The sequence below is a fragment of the Tupaia chinensis genome, unplaced genomic scaffold, assembly GCF_000334495.1.
Source record: "Tupaia chinensis unplaced genomic scaffold, TupChi_1.0 Scaffold144179_1, whole genome shotgun sequence".
NCBI classification, from domain to species: domain Eukaryota; kingdom Metazoa; phylum Chordata; class Mammalia; order Scandentia; family Tupaiidae; genus Tupaia; species Tupaia belangeri.
Window position 1 is genome coordinate 175879 of NW_006204036.1, and position 17517 is coordinate 193395.

Sequence of the window (17517 nt, forward strand, 5' to 3'; positions counted from 1 at the left end):
CCGCTGGGTCCGGGACGCGAACCGCAGTTGACTACATGGGAGTCCAGTGACATAGCCATTACAGTAACTGCTGGTCCTGTAAAAGTTTTGACTTTTGATGAAGTCCAATTTACCAAAATTTTTTTTAATGGACCATGTTTTTGGTGTCATATCTAAGAAATCTTTGCCTAACCTAAGGTCTCATATATTTCCTCTCACTTTTCTCCTAAAAGTTTTATTGTTTTTAGTCATCACATTTATATCTATGAAAAATTTAGATACATTTAATTATTTTTTCCTCCTTTGAAGAGGTTTTTGCTATAGGGTGTGTGTGCTCACCAGAAAGACAGAAAGAGACAGACAGAAAGTGAGAAATTACCCTCTAGGGGGGATGGTCACGCCGCAATCCCTTCTCATCCATTCTCCTCTTGGGATCTTGGGCACGCATGCACACGTGCTCAGCATGAGTTTAAGCCACCAGGTCTGGGACTTGAACTGCAGTTGACTACATGGGAGTCCAGCGACATAGCCATTAAGCCAACTGCTGGTCCTGATACATTTAATTCTATAAGAAATTTAGAGTAAGATTTGTGTATGGTACGAGATGAGAATCTGAGCTAATTTTTTTGTATGAGTATGTCCAGTTGTGCCAGCATTATTTGTTAAATATTCTTTCCTCAGTGAGTTGCCTTGATACATTTGTCAAAAATAAATTTGCTTAGGATTGGCAGGTGGCATGGTGGTTAAGGGTGCTGGACTTTCACGTGACCAACTGTGGTTTGAGTCCTGGACCTGATGGCTTGCTTTCTCACTTTTTTTAAAAAAATATTTATTTATTTATTTAATTCCATTTGTTATTGTTATTTTTTAATTTTATCAGTGAGAGAGAGAGAAAGGGAAAGCGAGAAAGCAAGCCACCAGGTCCAGGACTCGGACCAGGGTTGGCCATGTGGGAATCCAGCGCCCCTGTCCACCACACCACCTGCCGGCCCCTGCTTTCTCACTTTCCCTCTCTCTCTCTCACTCTGTCCTTCTCTGGCTAAATTAAAATAAATAAATAAATAGAGTTAAATAAAACAATTCTTTTTAAAAAATCAATTTGCTTTAAATGTTCTTTCTGAACTCCCAGTTCTATTCCACTGATCTTTATGTCTATCCTTATACCAATACCATATTATCTTGATAACTGCAGCTTTATGGTAACTTTCCATTTGGAAAGTGAGAGTCATCCAATTTGTTCTTTTGTCTTTAGATTGTTTTAGGTATTCTGAATCCTTTGAATTTCCATCTGAACTTTGAAATCTTTTTGTCAATTTTTGCAAAATGTCTTCTTGAATTTTGTAAGGGATTATACTGAATCTACCAGACTGAATCAATTTGAGAATTTCTACTTTAATAAATTGAGTCTTCCAATCCAAGAATGTGAAATATCTCTCCATTTATTTGCATCTCTTTTTAGTATTTTTTTTTTTGGAGAGGTTTTTTCGCTATAGGGTGCGTGCGCTCACCAGACAGAGACATAGAGACAGAAAGCGAGAAATCACCCCCCAGGGGGGATGGTCACGCCGCAATCCCTTCTCCCCCATTCTCCTCTCAGGATCTTGGGCACGCACGCACACGCGCCCGGCGTGAGTTTTAAGCCACCGGTTCCGGGATGTGAACCGCGTTTGACTACGTGGGAGTCCAGCGACATAGCCATTACGCTAACTGCTGGTTCCCTCTCTTTTTAGTATCTTTTACAAAATTTTTGTCATAGGATGTGTACGCTCACCAGCTAGACACAGAGACAGTGAGAGGGAAAGTGAGAAATCCCCTCCCAGGAGGGTGGCCACGCCACTTTCTTCTCCTCCATTCTCTACCTGGGATTTTGGAAATGCACACACATGCACCCACCTTGATTTTCAAGCCACCAGGTCTGGGACTTGAACTGAGGTCAGTCATGTGGGAGTCCAGCACTGTAATCACTACACCACCTGCTGGCCCCTCTCCTTTAATTCTTTCAGCAAAGTTTTATTGTTATTATTGTGCAAGTCTTAAGATTTGCTTGTTAAACTCATTCCTAAGTTTTTTATTCTTTCAATGATATTATAAATGAAATTGCATTTTTAATTTTATTTTTGGACTATTTATTATTTGTTTATAGAAATGCAATTGATTTTCATGTATTGATAATTAATATTGTATTCTGTAAACTTGCTGTATTTCTCATAGCTTTTTGTTTTGTAGACTCCTTAGGATCTTCTATATACCAGATTTTGTCATATGAAAATAGAGTAGTTGTACTTTTACCTTTCCAGTCTTGGTGACTTTTATTTCTTTTATTGCCAAATTGCTCTGGATAGAACTTTGGTATACTGTTGAATAAAACAATGAGAAGGGACTGGCAGGTGGCATAGTGGTTAAGGCGCTGGACTCTAATATTGCCAACTGCGGTTTGAGTCTCAGACCCAGTGGCTTGAAACTCATGCTGGGTGCATGTGGATGTGTGCCCAAAATCCCAATCCCAGGAGGATAGAGAAGGGATTGTGGCACAGCCATCCCCCTGGGTGATTTTTCACTTTCCCTCTTACTGTCTCTCTCTGCCAAGTGGATGTGCCTTATGGCAAAAACCTTAAAAAAAAAACTGGTGAGGAGAATGTATAATCTTGTCTTGCTCCTAACCTTAGGGGAAATCTCAGTCCTTTACAATAAGTATGATGTTAGCTGTGAGTTTTTTGCAAATACCTTCTATCAGGTTGGGGGGTTCACTTCTATTCCTACTTTATTGAATATTTTATTGTGAAAGGGTATTGTATTTTGTCAAGTGCTTTTTGTATGTCTACTGAGATAATCATGTAGGGTCTTTTTTTTAGGTATTTTTGTTATAGAGTGTGTGCACTCACCACAGAGACAGAGACAGAGAGACAGAAAGTGAGAAATAACCCCAAAAATGGGGTAGCCACACTGCAATCCCTTCTCCTCCATTCTTCTCTTGGGATCTTGGGCATGCACATACATGTGCCTGGAATGAGTTTTAAGCAGCTGGGTCTAGGACTCCAACTGTGGTCAACTATGTGGGAGTCCAGTGATGTAACCATTATACAATCTTCTTCCCCCCCCCAATATTTTACTTATTCACTGGGAATATTACATTCGTTTATTTTCATTGAACCAATCTTTCTTTACATTATTTTGCTGGTACTTTTTGAGGTTTGTATACTTGTATTCACAAGAGATATTGGTCTATAGTCTTCTTGTAATGTCTTTGTCTGATTTTGGTGTCTGGGTAATACTGGCCTGCTATAAAGTACCCCCCTTCTATTCTAATTTTTGGAAGAATTTGTGAAGGATTGGTATTAATTCTTCTTTGAAAGTTTGATAGAATTAATTGGTGAAGTCATCTGCACCTGTTTTTGTTTTGTTTTGTGGAAAGTTTATTGATTCCTAGTTCAGTTTCTTATTATAAATCTATACAGATTTTGTATTTTCTTTTTGAGTCAGTTTTGGAAGTTTGTCTTGTTCTATAAATTTGTCCATTTCATGTAGGTTATCTAATGTAGTGCCACACTATTATCTGTAGTATCCCCTTACAATGTTTGTTTCTCTTTAGTTCATAATTTTATAATTTGAGTCTTTTTTTTTCTTGTTTAGTCTAGCTAAAGGTTTATTAATTTTGTTGATCTTCTCCAAGAACCAACTTTGGCTTTATTGATTTTTGTTTGTTTTTCTGCTCTCTAAGGCGATTAATTCTACACTAATCTTTTTTTTTCCCCACTAATCTGTCAGAGGGTGCATGCTCATGAGAGAGGAGAGAGAGAGAAAGAGAGAGACAGAAAGAAGAAGAAAGCACCCCCTCCATGGGGAATGTTCAAACTGCAATCCCTTCTCCAATTCTCTCTCCTTTCAGGATTTTGGGCATGCATGCATGTGAGCCTGGCATGTTTCTCAAACCACCAGATGTAGGACTCAAACCTCATGTTGTGCCATGTGGGATCTATTAATAGATGCCTTATAGATGCCTTAACCACCAGGCCACAGGCTGGCCCCATACTAATCTTTATTGTGTCTTTCTTCTACTTATTTTGTGTTGAGTTTGTGCTTCACTTTTTAGTTTTTTAACACTTAAAATATTGTCAGAGGGTACAGAGAGAGAGAGAGAGAGAGAGAGAGAGCACCCCAGTGGGGAGCAGTCATGCTACAATCCCCTTCCTTCAATTTTCCATTCCATCAGGTTTTTGGCAGCATTTTTCAAGTCACAGGGAACTGAATTTGAACTGTGGATGGCCATGTGAGATCTGGCTTCATAAACATAGCACTTACTGTGCACAGGCTGACTCCATGTTTTTAGATTGGTTGGGTTCTGTTCGTTTGTTTTTGTCAGAGGGTACATATGCTTGCCAGAGAGAGAGGGATAGAGGGAATGACACTCCCCCTCCCCGCCCCCCGTGGGGTGCTGTCATGCCACAATCCCTTCTCTTCCACTTCTCCATCCTGTCAGGATGTTCAACATACATGAACATGTGCGCTGTGTGTTTTTCAAGCCGCCAGGGCTGAGACTTGAACTGTGCGGTTGGCCATGTGGGATCTGCATTTCTTATTCACTAGGCCACAGAGCCAGCTTCTGTTTTCTAGGCTGTTTTTTTTTTTTAAAGGTAAAAGATTAGCTTATTGATTTGAACTCCAGTTTATTTATTTATTTATTTTAGAGAGAGATTTTTGGTTTAGGGCACATGTGCTTGCTGGAGAGATAGAGAGAGAAAGTGAGAAACCACTCATTGGGGGTGTGATCACACTGTAATCCCTTTTCCTATATTTTTCTCTTGGAATTTTGGGCACATATGTACATGCACCTGGTGTGAGTTTCAAGTTGCCAGGTCTGAGACTTGAACAGCAGTCAACCATATAAGAGACCAGAGCCTTAACCACTATGCTGCCTGCTGGCCCATCTTTTTTTTTTTTAAGTGGTAGAGATGAATAAATGCTAATTCAATGGAATATCATGCAAAATACACTTAGTTTCTTACTCTGCTGATTGAGATTCAGCAGTGAGAGTGGATCAGTTAATTAAGATCACTACCTAAATCTATAGGAACAGGAAATGATCAAGAATCTTCTCAGCCAGTTTAGCCTGTGGTTGTCCAGTTGCCCACTAAATGATAAAGAATCTTCTCAGCCAGTTTAGCCTGTGGTTGTCCAGTTGCCCACTAATACTCCTCAACAAGAGGAGCTAGCAAATGAAAGTCAGGATAATGCACCTAGTTAGGAGAGAGAGGATGAAGGGGCAGCTGAGGACCATGGGCTTGTCCTAGAAAATGATACCTTGGAACAGTCTCAGTTAAAGACCAGAGGTAAGTTCAAAGATGGCCCTGAGATCAAGGGAGAGGTTTTAACAAACCCAGAGCCTATTAAAATGCCAATAACAGGTTAAAGGCAACCAGAGGATTAAATGAAGAGAAGCTGAAATAAAGCAAACTTTTTTTTTTGAGAGGTTTTTTACTATAGGGTGCGTGCATTCACCAGAAAGACAGAGACAGAGAGACAGAGAGTGAGAAATCACCCCCCAGGGGGGATGGTCACACCGCAATCCCTTCTCCATTCTCCTCTCAGGATCTTGGGCATGCACGCACACGCGCCCGGCGTGAGTTTTAAGCCACCGGGTCCAGGACTCGAACCACGGTTGACTACATGGGAGTCTAGCGACATAGCCATTACAGCAACTGCTGGTCCCCAAATTGTTCTTAAAAACTTGATATTTGACTTAAAATTCTCTCAATAAAGTTTTATGGTATTTTTTTTTTAACAAAGAAAACACACAAACACACACACACACACACACACACACACACACACACTCCTCCCTGACGCTGTAGGCCGCTGAAAAAAAAAACACACACCCCTGCCTGCAGCTGTAGGCCCATGCCTTGAGTGCCCAAAGCTCTGTAGGCCTGAACACTTTCCAGCTACAGTTTAGACCTTCAGAATCAGCATCCAATAGCAGCAAGCCTCAGCATGGAAAGTCCAGACAGATCACAAAGACCCAGACCAGAGACAAGGAAGAATGAGGGTGAGAAGGGGCCCAGGTCACAGTACTCACACTGGAGTCTGGTCCCACAGAGGCTAGAGCTAGGGACAGAGTGAGAGTCCATAAGTGTTGCACCTTTCTCCCAGCTCAGAGCCAACCCCATGGTCCTAGCAGGTGGCTGGAAGGGGTGGCAGTTGTGTTCTGTAGATTTTCTCTCAGACACTATCACTGAAGTTTCTCCTTCTGTATCTCTCCAAGCATCTGCACAGGTTCCTGTCTGCTGGCCACCAACTGTGTCCTCACTGGGTTGTCTGCCCAGCCCCTTCCTTCTGCCATCCCCATCAATGGGCTGCGTCAGAGCTGTGGCCCTTATGGGGATACACAAGCAGTGCCATGCTGAGTTGAGAAGGAACAGCTGAGCAGGCACTGAAGCCAGCTGACCCAGCTTTGTGCTCCTCATTCCAATAGGGCTAACCCGGCACCCAGTGACAGGAGTCATCCATGGCAGATTGGAGATAGGGCTGCCACCTTAACCCATTTCTGCTCATTAGCATATCTCTTACACTTCCTGTGGAGTCTGCTAGATTCTGTATTCTCCGAAAGCCTGGAAATGCATGGGTCATCCTGTGGCCATGACCAGCCCTGCTGTGAAGGCAAGACAGGGAGAGAACAGTTAGATAAGGTCCCATCTGCAGACACACAGACCTTGGTATGAGGCTAGAAAGTGACTCTCTGTGGACTTTCCCCATAGAAATTGAAGCAGAGCTGCCAGGGGGCTGCAAGGACTTAGAAAATGTAGTCTGGAGAAAGCAGGGTCCTGTCTTGACCTGCACACTTTATGAGTAGGATATGATTGTAATGGCAGGCAGAGGAAGAGGAAGATAGGGAATGTGCTTTCGGTTTTAATGTCTGTTAAATAAGGTGGTAGAAAAGCCTGCTCTCTGGACACAACTGTGCCCTTCCCCTGCCTCCCCTCTGCCCCTGCCGAGTGGGCTCTCCTGATAGGCTGGGCTGCAAAATCAGGATGGCTCCTGCTTCCTTTTGACTTTGGGCTGGAGAGATTAGAAACATTCACTTCAAGCTTCTTCTCACTTGCCTCATTGGGCCCCACAGACCAAATCTTGCATTCCCTTTACAATCTTTCATTGTGGCAGGCCAGGCAGGTAGACTTAAGGGTGCTGTGCTGGAGTCCAGGCAGCACTTCTTAGTGCAATCTAAGACTAGAGGTCACCTCCAGTGAAGCCCTTGGGCACTTCCTACCTATTTATTTATTTATTTAATTTCTTTTTTCTTTAGAGATTTTTGCTATCAGGCATGTGTGCTCATTGGAGAGACAGAGAGAAACAGTGAACGAGAAATCATACCCCCAGGGCGGATGGGCATGCCACAATCCCTTCTCTTCCACTCTTCTCTTGGATTTTTGGGCACACATGCACACGTACCTGGCATGAGTTTTAAGCCACTGAGTCGGGGACTCAAACTACAGTCAACTACATTGGAGTCCAGTGGCATAACCATTATGCCATCTGTCGGTCCCCCTTCCTGCCTTTTAAGCTAGCTGTCTGCCTTCTTCATGTAGTGGAAGAAGTTACAGAAGACTGTACCAGAACACAAAGCCCATGAAGAGGGAAGTCTTAAGCAGGCTGGGAGACAGGCCCTTGAAAAGGAACTGGCACCTTCCTCTTGCAGCACTTGCTTGTCACAATCCAGGGGACTGCTATAGCTCCATACCTGGCCAAAGGTAGCTTGAGCCTGCTCAATCCCTCCAACTTGAAACCTTTTCTTAAAGAGGTCCAGGAGATAGGCAAGGGTCTTCCTGATAACTCCAGCTCCACTGCCACAAAGCAGGTTTTTGAAGCTCTCACTTTCCTTTCCTTCTGTTGGCATGGCCCATTTATATTCATGCTCCAAGGAGCTGGAACTAGAGAACTGAAACTCTGCAGGAAGATGGTGATCAAGGTGGGGTTCAAGCCTTTCTAGAAGATCAAGGGGCCTTTGGTCCTATATATGGTCATTACAGCTTCTCACAGAGTCTTATAGACCCTGGGCTCACCCTGGGCTGCAAAGCAAGTGCACAGAACATCCACAAGTGCAGACAAGCAAAGAGGACATCAAAAGCATTGAGAATTCAGAGGTGGTGTATAGGCTGGCTCTGTGGACCAACTCCATCAGGAATTCAAATGACAACAACTGGAAATGGATGATGACATACAAGGGGCTGATGAGTATCAGAATGACAAGGGCAGACAAAGACTCAGCCACTGTCACCTTAAACTTGCTATTAAAATCATAGCTGTTTGGGACCAGCAGTTAGCATAATGGCTATGTCGCTGAACTCCCATGTAGTCAACTGTGGTTCGCGTCCCGGACCCGGTGGTTTAAAACTCACACCGGGCGTTTGTGCATGTGTGCGTGTGTGCCCAAGATCCCGAGAGGAGAATGGAGGAGAAGGGATTGCAGCATGGCCATCCCCCCCTGGGGGGTGATTTCTTGCTTTCTGTCTCTCTGACTCTCTGTCTGGTGAGCTCACGCGCGCTATAGCAAAAACCTCTAAAAAAAAATCATAGCTGATCATCCGTGCCTCTAACCCATGCACTCTCCCATCAGTTCAGTGGGTATCCTAGCTCCCTGTATTCGATTCTATTTTCCCTGTTCTTCCTTCTCTCCCTCTTTTTCTGTCTCTGGTGAGCATGTGCGCCTGCTAGCAAAAATAAAATAAAATGAAACAAAAATAGCCAAATACTTAGCAATATATGTACATGGAAATTTTTGGTGGCAGTTTGTGTTTTAAATGAGGGAGCTTCCTTTTGATTTGCCTCAGGTTCTGGTGGAAATGTGTACAGGAACAAGCTAATAAATAAAATCAGGAGAAGCACATTAAAAACACATTATTTTTTAAATATATCTGTTAAACCTTAAAGTGTGATTTTTTGTTAAACTTATTGAAGTTTTAAGCGTTCCCTTAATCGGTGAAGAACAACCTTTATTTATTACTTGGAACAATTCATTGTATAATTTGATATTAGAAATTTTGGTATTGGGCCAATGGTTAAGCAGGCTACTGTATAATATAGCATCCTTAGAAGATGATATATGGGTATAAAAGTAGTCTTCCTTCAAATGAAAGTTAATTTCTTTGGGAAAAAAAATGCTGATATAATGGGATCAGCAGATGGCGTATATGTTGCTGGACTCCCATGTAGTCAACCTTGGTTCAAGTCTTGGACCTGGTGGCTTAAACTCACACAGGGCCCGTGTGCATATGTGCCCAAGATCTCGAGAGCAGAATGGAGGAGAAGGGATTTCTCGCTTTTTATCTCTCTGTCTCTCTCTATCTTTCCTGAGAGCATATGATAGCAAAAATCTCTCAAAATAAAAACACATAAAAAAATACTGATATATTTTGGTAGGAAATGGTTCTTCTTTGAAAGCGAATTAAGGTAGACAAGATCCATTAAAGTGAAGTGGGCTATTTCAAATACTCAGCTTGCATAAAATATTTAGTTGTTTCTTCGTTTGTTTGTTTTTTAAAGAGCTAGCCTCCTGTATCCACTGATAATACTTAGTTTATGATGACTTGAAACAAAACAAATGCCCATAAGGAAAAAAGCTGTGTTTTTATGTAAATTTACTTTCAGTCAATAGTCCAGTAACATTTTCCTCCCATACAATGCTTCCTCTCTCTATAAGGCTGCTACAGTTTAGGTAATGAGGGAATTAAGAGGGTAACTGCTTGCAGTTTTAAATAGGCAATAACGTTTTTCTTCCTTCTTAATGCACTAATAGTTGTGTCTAAAAAAAATGCAGTTTTTAAAAAGGTGCCATTTCTGATTTCTTTATTATCCGTAACCTTTGGAAACTAATCACAAGAGACTACAAAATTAACAAGTGTCTTGAATTCTGTATGTAAAACATAAATTACCACTAATTTCTCAATTATTAGTATACCACTCAAGAAAAAAAAAATGAAAAAAAAGGCAGCTCCAAACATCGTCTTATACTGTTTTATAATAAAAGAAATGACTCCTTTTAACTTTCCACCCACCCACACCCTAATTTTAAAACATACTATCTAATTGCCTTGGTCATAGATCTTTGCAAGATGAGATTTTGTATTCTGCTCCCATAGCTTCTTGTTATTAGAAAACACATGCTTTCCCTTATTGAAGAATTTAGTCGGCTGATATTCCTCCATTATTCTGCACCTTGATTTTTGTTTCTAGAGGCATTTCTTTTGGCTCACTATCATCATCTTCATTAAAAGCCACTGCTTCTGAAAGAGTTTTTGGAGCGAGTTGGGATAGTTTAAGTTTACATAATCCAAGTTAGATGGATATGGCTGAGGGTGTTTTTTTCTTCTGACTATTCCAAATCTAAACTCGGAGATTTCTGTAGGCTTTGTTGGGAGGTCTGCAGCTTCTTCAACTGATTGCTTTACAGCGCTGCAACTGGAACCTTTTCCTTCATTACGGAAGAAACAGTCTTAGTTTTCACAGGTTTTTCTGCTTCTTTAGGCCCTCTGGCAGCTCCAGCTCACTGTGGTTTTTCAGGCTTCTCCTCTCCCACATTTCCCCCACCTCACTCCTTTTAGTATTTCTACATGTCAAGGCTGCTAGTAAAAAATTCTTTCAGTTTCTGTCCATCTGAAAATGTGTTAATTTCTCTTTCTATTTTGAAGAATCGTTTTGTCAAATATAGGGTTCTTGGTTGATAATTCTTTTTATTTTCCCTTCAGCACTTCAAATATGTCATTTCACTGGATTTTGGCCTCCATGCTTTCTGATGAGAAGTCCAATGCCAATCTTATTGAGGATCTCCTGTACATCTATACATGATGAGTTGCTTCCCTCTTGCCACTTTAAAAAGCCTGTCTATCTTTGAACAGTCTGACTGTGATGTTTCTTGATGTAGATACCCTTAAGTTTATCTTACTTAGAGTTTATTGAGTTTCTTGGATATGTCAATCAAAGGTTTTATGAAATTTATAATTTTTTGGCCATCATTTCTCCAAATATTCTTTCTGTCCCTTTATGTCTCTCTCTCCTGCCTCTGAAACTTTCATTATATAAGCATTGGTAGGCTTGATGATATCACAGATCTCCAAGGATCTGAATATTTTTCTTCATTCTTTTTACTTTCTGTTACTTGGACCAAATGATCTCAATTGATATATCCTTGTGTTCTCTGATTCTTTTTTTCTGCCAGCTCAGAGTTGCTCTTGAACCCCATTAGCGATTTTTTCATTTCAATTATTGTACTTTTGAACTCATGAATTACTACTTGGATCTTTTAAAAACTCTTAATTCTTTTAACTGATATTCTGTATTTGGCGAGGTATCATTGTCATATTTTTCTATAATTTGGACATGATTTCTTTTACTTTTTTGAGCATATTTATAAAAGCTGCTTTCAAGTTCATGCCTGATAAGTCTAATATCTGAGCTTCCTTAGGGTATTTCTATTGACTACTTTTTCCCCCTGTGTATGGGCCATATTTTACTGTTTCTTTAGGTATCTTATAATTTTTTTTTTAAAGCTAGACATTTCAGAAAATGTAATCGGGCAAGTTGGGATCACATCTTCCCTCTTTCCAGGGTTTGCTGGCATTGTTGCTTTGAGTTTCATTTTTAAATTTTTTTCTTTATTCATGATAGAGCATGTGTACATGTATGTGTACATGCATGTGTACACATATGCATGTGTATGAGATATGGAGAGAGAGAGAAACAGAAACACTGTACGCAGGGTCTGACCATGCCATGTTCCCCTTCCTCCAGTCTTCCAGACCATTGTGTACCTGTTGGGTTTCAAGCTTATTAGGCTGAGAATTGAACTGCGGTTGCCATGTGTAATCTATCTTCTTCTGAGCAGTGCATCACCACTGCAACACAGAGCTGGTCTCTATTCATTTTTGTTTTGTTTTAATGTCTCAGCTGGACTAAAAGTCTATAAAATTGTTTTGAGATATTTTTGCTATAGGGTGCATGCATTCACCGGAGAGACAGAGAGAGACAGAAAGCAAGAAGTCACCACCCCCCCTCAGGGGGGGAAGGCTATGTTGCACTTCCTTCTCTATTCTCCTCTTGGGATTTTCGGCACGCAGGCACACATGCATAGCATGAGTTTTAAGCCACTGGGTCTGGGACTCTAACCCCTGTCAACTTCGTGGGAGTCCAGCGATATAATGATTATGCCATCTGCTGGTTCCAAAAGTCTATAATGTTTATGTGAGGGGTCTTCTAAAAGTTCATGGAAAATATGTATTATGGAAAAACTGTACATGGGTTCAATTCTTTTTTGTACCAAATTAAACTTTAATTTTATTTTTATATACTTTTAAAATCTCCTTGTATTTCAAGAACTGTGAGATAATATAAATGTCACACTACATAATTTAGTGATTAGCTAATGATTTATCAGATATCTCCTGAAATATCTTAACATTTTCCACTCTTTTCCAGAGATGGGGATCTCTATGCTATATGGGGCTTACCTTCAACACTGAGACAGGCAATTTAGAACTTCCCATGGCTTACACAGATAAAGTTGATTAGTGCTTTCTCAGGTCTTTTATTTTAAGAAGTAATTTATTTTACTTTATTTTAATTTGACCAGAGAGGGAGGGAGAGAGAGAGAGGAAAGAGAGAGAGAGAGAGAGAGAGAGAGCAAGCTGCCAGGTCCAGGACTTGAACCATGGTCAACCATGTTGGAGTCTAGTGCCCTTAACCACTACACCAGCTGCCAGCCCAGGCCTTTTGTAGACATTTACACAACTCTGCACATGCATGTAGACTTCTATATACCTAGGAATATATTAGAGCTCTTTAAGGTCCACTGTGGACATCTTACTCTCTAATTTTTATTCCATTCTTTTAAGTTTTTGCCCAAATTAATATAGTCACCTCAGGCAGCTGTGGTGTTAAACAACTGAAGCTGAGGACCATGTGGTGGTGCAGCGATAATCCTGAACCCACATGGAAAAGGGCCTGAGTTTGTGTTCTAGAACCTCCTCAAGCATGTGCACATAGGCCTGTGATCCTTATTAGCTGTCATTGAGGGAGGATGGCATCATGAAGACCTTGTTGAGGATGCCTGCTTCTCTCTCTCTCTTCCAGAAGAAACACACACACACACACACACACACACACACACACACACAATTGCAGGTGATTGCTTTTGGCAAATGTTCAGGACTTTTCTTATGGAGCAAGCTCCAAATGGGGTTTATGAGATTTTCCCAACTAGCCATAAAACAGGTCAAACAGTAATAATGCTCTGCGGAAAGGACTTTCTGAGGCGCTCTGAACCTAGTCTGTCCCCTCTGGTGGTTGTAAGGCTACTATTTTTGCTTTCTTTCCTAGCTACTGTGGTTGTGTCTGATAATTTTCAAGGCAAATTTGGATCTGGGCAGAGGGACATGGAGCAGGTCAAGGTAGAAAATGCTATAAAGTGTTCTTACAGATGTTCAGATTTTTTTTAAAAAAATAAATGCTCCTCAAATTGCTTTAGGCTTTTGGTTAATTTCTTGATTTCTGATGAAGTTGATTTCATAATTTTGCCAATATTTTTGTTGGTCTTATGAAGGAAGGAATTTACAGAAATCTTTATTGCCATTCCAGAAGTCCCATCTAGTTAGCTACTATTTTATTATACAATCTGTTTCTCAGCTTGCATTTTTTTTCCCATTTAATAATACTTCTTGATTTTCTATCAGATTATACAGATCTTCTATGGTGTTTCACAGTAAGGATGCAACATAACTTATTTAACCATATCCTATTATTAAAATGTTTAGTTTTTTTTTTCCTGAGTTGTTTTTTCTTACCATAATGCAGTGAATGCCCTTTTCAATTATCTTATACATATATTACAAGTATAGATATTTAGGTTAAATTCCCAGAAGTACATGTAGTTTTAATTTCGACTGATATTGCCAAATTGCCCTCAAAATAAGTATATTAATTATCAAACTATATAGTAGTGAAAGGTATAGTAGCTCTATCATAAATAAAGAAAAAAATTAAATAAAAAATGAACACATAAAGCTGCAACAGCAACATTGCCAGCATTGAGAATTCTCTTAATATTCGCTAATTCAGTAGTTCAGAATATTGTGTCTCATTCCATAAACTCACTTATTTACCTTAGTGTAAGTTTATCTATGCACCTAATACATATAGTTTGAAAGGTTGGGTTGAGGCTTTCTTTTAGTAATAGGAGAAGAAAAAAGAAAGCAGTTGTAGATGTGGTTTGCAAATCAATTTGGATATTAATCAATTTGGATATAATCGATCCCTGCTGTTGCCGTTGTTTTATGAACTTGGATAATTTCACATTATCAAGACTCATGGTTATTGTTGGAAAAATGGAGTTGTACACCCTGGAATTTGGCATGATAATTCAGGATGGTAAATTCTCTTCTCTTGTAAATTGTTCTTGGGACTGGATAAACTCTAACTGAAGCATACAATTGCTCATGAACATTTTAGCTGGCTCCTAGTGACCTTTTACTTTTACAGTCACAACTAGAAATGTACATTCTTTGATCTTACAGACTGTAGAGGGCCTAAGAATACTATTGTATCTAGGCTGCTTTAAAAAGTATTTTATAAGGCATGTATAGAGAAGAAAATAGTGATATTTAGAGGGAGGTCAAAAAAGACAGGGAACAAATTAAAGGTCTGCAGTTGGAAGAATTTGTATACCTAAATGCCAGGTAAAGTTTAGAGAGAAATTTATTGTAACTGTAAAGAAAACACCTCCTTTGTCTAGGCTGATATCTTTAATTATGTTTGTTATCTTCGAGTACTAGGATGGTTTCCAAAAGCCATGCCAAGTTTGCTTAATACACAGCTTGTTCTTTTATATCCTCCATGCATGGCCATTCCCAGGCTATGGATATTATGCTTCTCAAATCAAGCCAGTATTGTAAAGGAATTGAGTGCAGAGTATGCAGGGGACAGGGACTGTGTAGAGGATGAGCAGAGATCTTACTAGCTGCCATCATTAACTCCTTGGTGACCTTGGAAAAGTTGGTTAACGTCTCAGTTTCCAAATCCCTTAAGTGAGGCAGTGAACCAGTGGGGAACAGAGAAAGCATTGCAAGGGTGTTATAGCGAGTACCACCATGATCACACACTATTCTGGGAAATTGAATTTGAACAAGTAAGCTACTGATAAAGGAGACTATACTATATTTTCTCTTTAAAGTTATTTATACATTTTCATTTTTAATTGACACGTGATAAGTGTACATATTTATGGGGCTCATGTGCTTTTTCAATACAAGTATGAACTGTGTAATGATCAAATAAGGGTAATTAGCATATTCATCACTTCAAACATTTATCACTTCTTTGAGGTGAGAACATTCCAAATCCTCTCTTTTTGCAATTTTGAAATATACATTATGGTTATAGTGATTCAACTGTGTAATAGAACACCAAAACTGAATTCCTCCTATCTAATTGTAGCTTTATACCCATTAACCAGTCTCTCCCCAACTCCCTTCTTTACTATTGTTGCCACACTCTGGTAAACACTGTTATCTACTGTTCTCTACTTTTATAAAATCAAAATTTTAGATTCCACGTATCAGTGAGATCATGCAGTATCTGTCTTTCTGTGTCTTTCTTATTTTACTTAATGTCCTCCATGTTAATCTATGTTGTTACCAATGACAGATTTCCGTCTCTTCTAAGTTTAAATAGTATTCCATTGTTTATACATACCACATTTTCTGTATCTATTCATCTGTTAGATACTTAGGTTAATTCCATATCTTGGCTATTGTGAATAGTGCTGCAGTAAACATAGGAATACAGATATCTCTTTGACATACTTTATTTCATTTTCTTTGGAGATATACCCAGCAGTGGGATTGCTGGATCATATAGTAGGTCAATTCTTAAATTTTCTGAGGAACTTTAATACTATTTCTCATAATGGCTGCACTAATTCATATTCCTCCTAACAGTGTGTAAGGGTTTCCTTTTCTCCATATCCTCACGAACACCTGCTTTTTTAAAAAAATAATATTCATTCTAAATAGAGTTAAGGCAATATTGGGTTTTGATTTGTTTTTCCATAGTAATTAGTGATGTTGAACATTTTTTCATATACCTATTGGCCATTTATATGTCTTTTTTTAAAAAACCCAGAGGGGGAACCAGCAGTTAGCGTAATGGCTATGTCGCTGGATTCCCACGTAGTCGACCGCGGTTCGTGTTCCGGACCCGGTGGCTTAGAACTCACGCCGGGCACGTGTGCGTGTGTGCCCAAGATCCCGAGAGGAGAATGGAGGAGAAGGGATTGCGGTGTGACCATCCCCCCTGGGGGGTGATTTCTCGCTTTCTGTCTCTATGTCTCTCTCTGTCTGTCTGGCGAGCGCACGCGCCCTACAGTGAAAATCTCTCCAAAAAAAAACAAAAAAAAACAAAAACCCAGAGGTTGTTTTTACTCACAAGAGAGAGTCAGAGAGAGAGAGTGGGAGAAAGCACCCACAATGGAGTGTGGTTACTCTACAATCCTTTCTCTTCCATTTTCTATCCTGTCAGGATTTGAGACATACACACTCATGCACCTGAAATGTTTCTCAAGCTGTGATCATGTGGGATCCAGCTGTGTTAACCACTAGACAATGGAGCTGTCCCTGGATCTTAGTTTTTAAATCCATTCAGCCATTCTACATTTTTTCATTGGAGAATTTAATTTATTTACATTCAAGGTTATTATTGATAAGTGAGTAGTTACTCCTGCCATTTGTTTATTGTTTTCTGGTTGTTTTGGTCTCCCATAAGTCTCATCTTTGTTCTTTTCTATTATTTTTTATTTTCATCCCCTCTGAGTGGGTTATTTCAAATGAAAAATCTTTACGTTCAGAAATACTTTCTTCTACTTGATTTAGTTCATTGAAATTATCAGTTATATCTTTTTTTTTTCTGTTTTTGGTATAGGGTACATGTGCTTGCCAGAGAGGGATAGGGGAGGGGTGCAGAATGACCACAAAATAATCTCTTCTTCATTTTCCTCTAAGGATTTTGGGCACACAGGCCCATGTGCCCAGCATGATTTTCAAGCTGCTGGTTCAGAATTCAAAGTGTGAAGTAGGCCATGTGGAACCCTGGCACCTTAACCACAATGGCACTTTGCAAGTTTATATTTTATTTCTTTCATTGATTTCTTCAATTCCAAGATTTCTGGTTTTCTTTTCTTTCTTTTTCTTTTTCTTTTTTTTTTGGTGTGGTCTCTATCTCTGTATTAAATTTCTCATTCAGATCATCAATTGTTTTCCTGATTTCATTAAACTGTTGGTATTCTCTTGTATCTCGGAGTTTCCTTAAGATCATTATTTTGCATTTATTTTTAGAGATTTCATAAATTTGTCTTTCTTTTTGGGTCAGTTCCTGGAGAATTATTTTGTTCCCCTGGTGGTGTCATGTTTCCTTGCTTTTATGTTTCTGTGTTCCTATATTGGTATCTGAACATCTGGTGAGACAGTGGCCTCTCCCAAATTTATGGAATAGCTTTTATAGGGA

General features: G+C 39.7%; 1 pseudogene; it reads right to left on the bottom strand.

Annotated features, from left to right (window-relative positions):
- Positions 1 to 7534: 7534 nt before the first annotated feature.
- Positions 7535 to 12509, bottom strand: LOC102485582 (mitochondrial thiamine pyrophosphate carrier-like; annotated as a pseudogene).
- Between the last annotated feature and the right edge of the window lie 5008 nt (positions 12510 to 17517).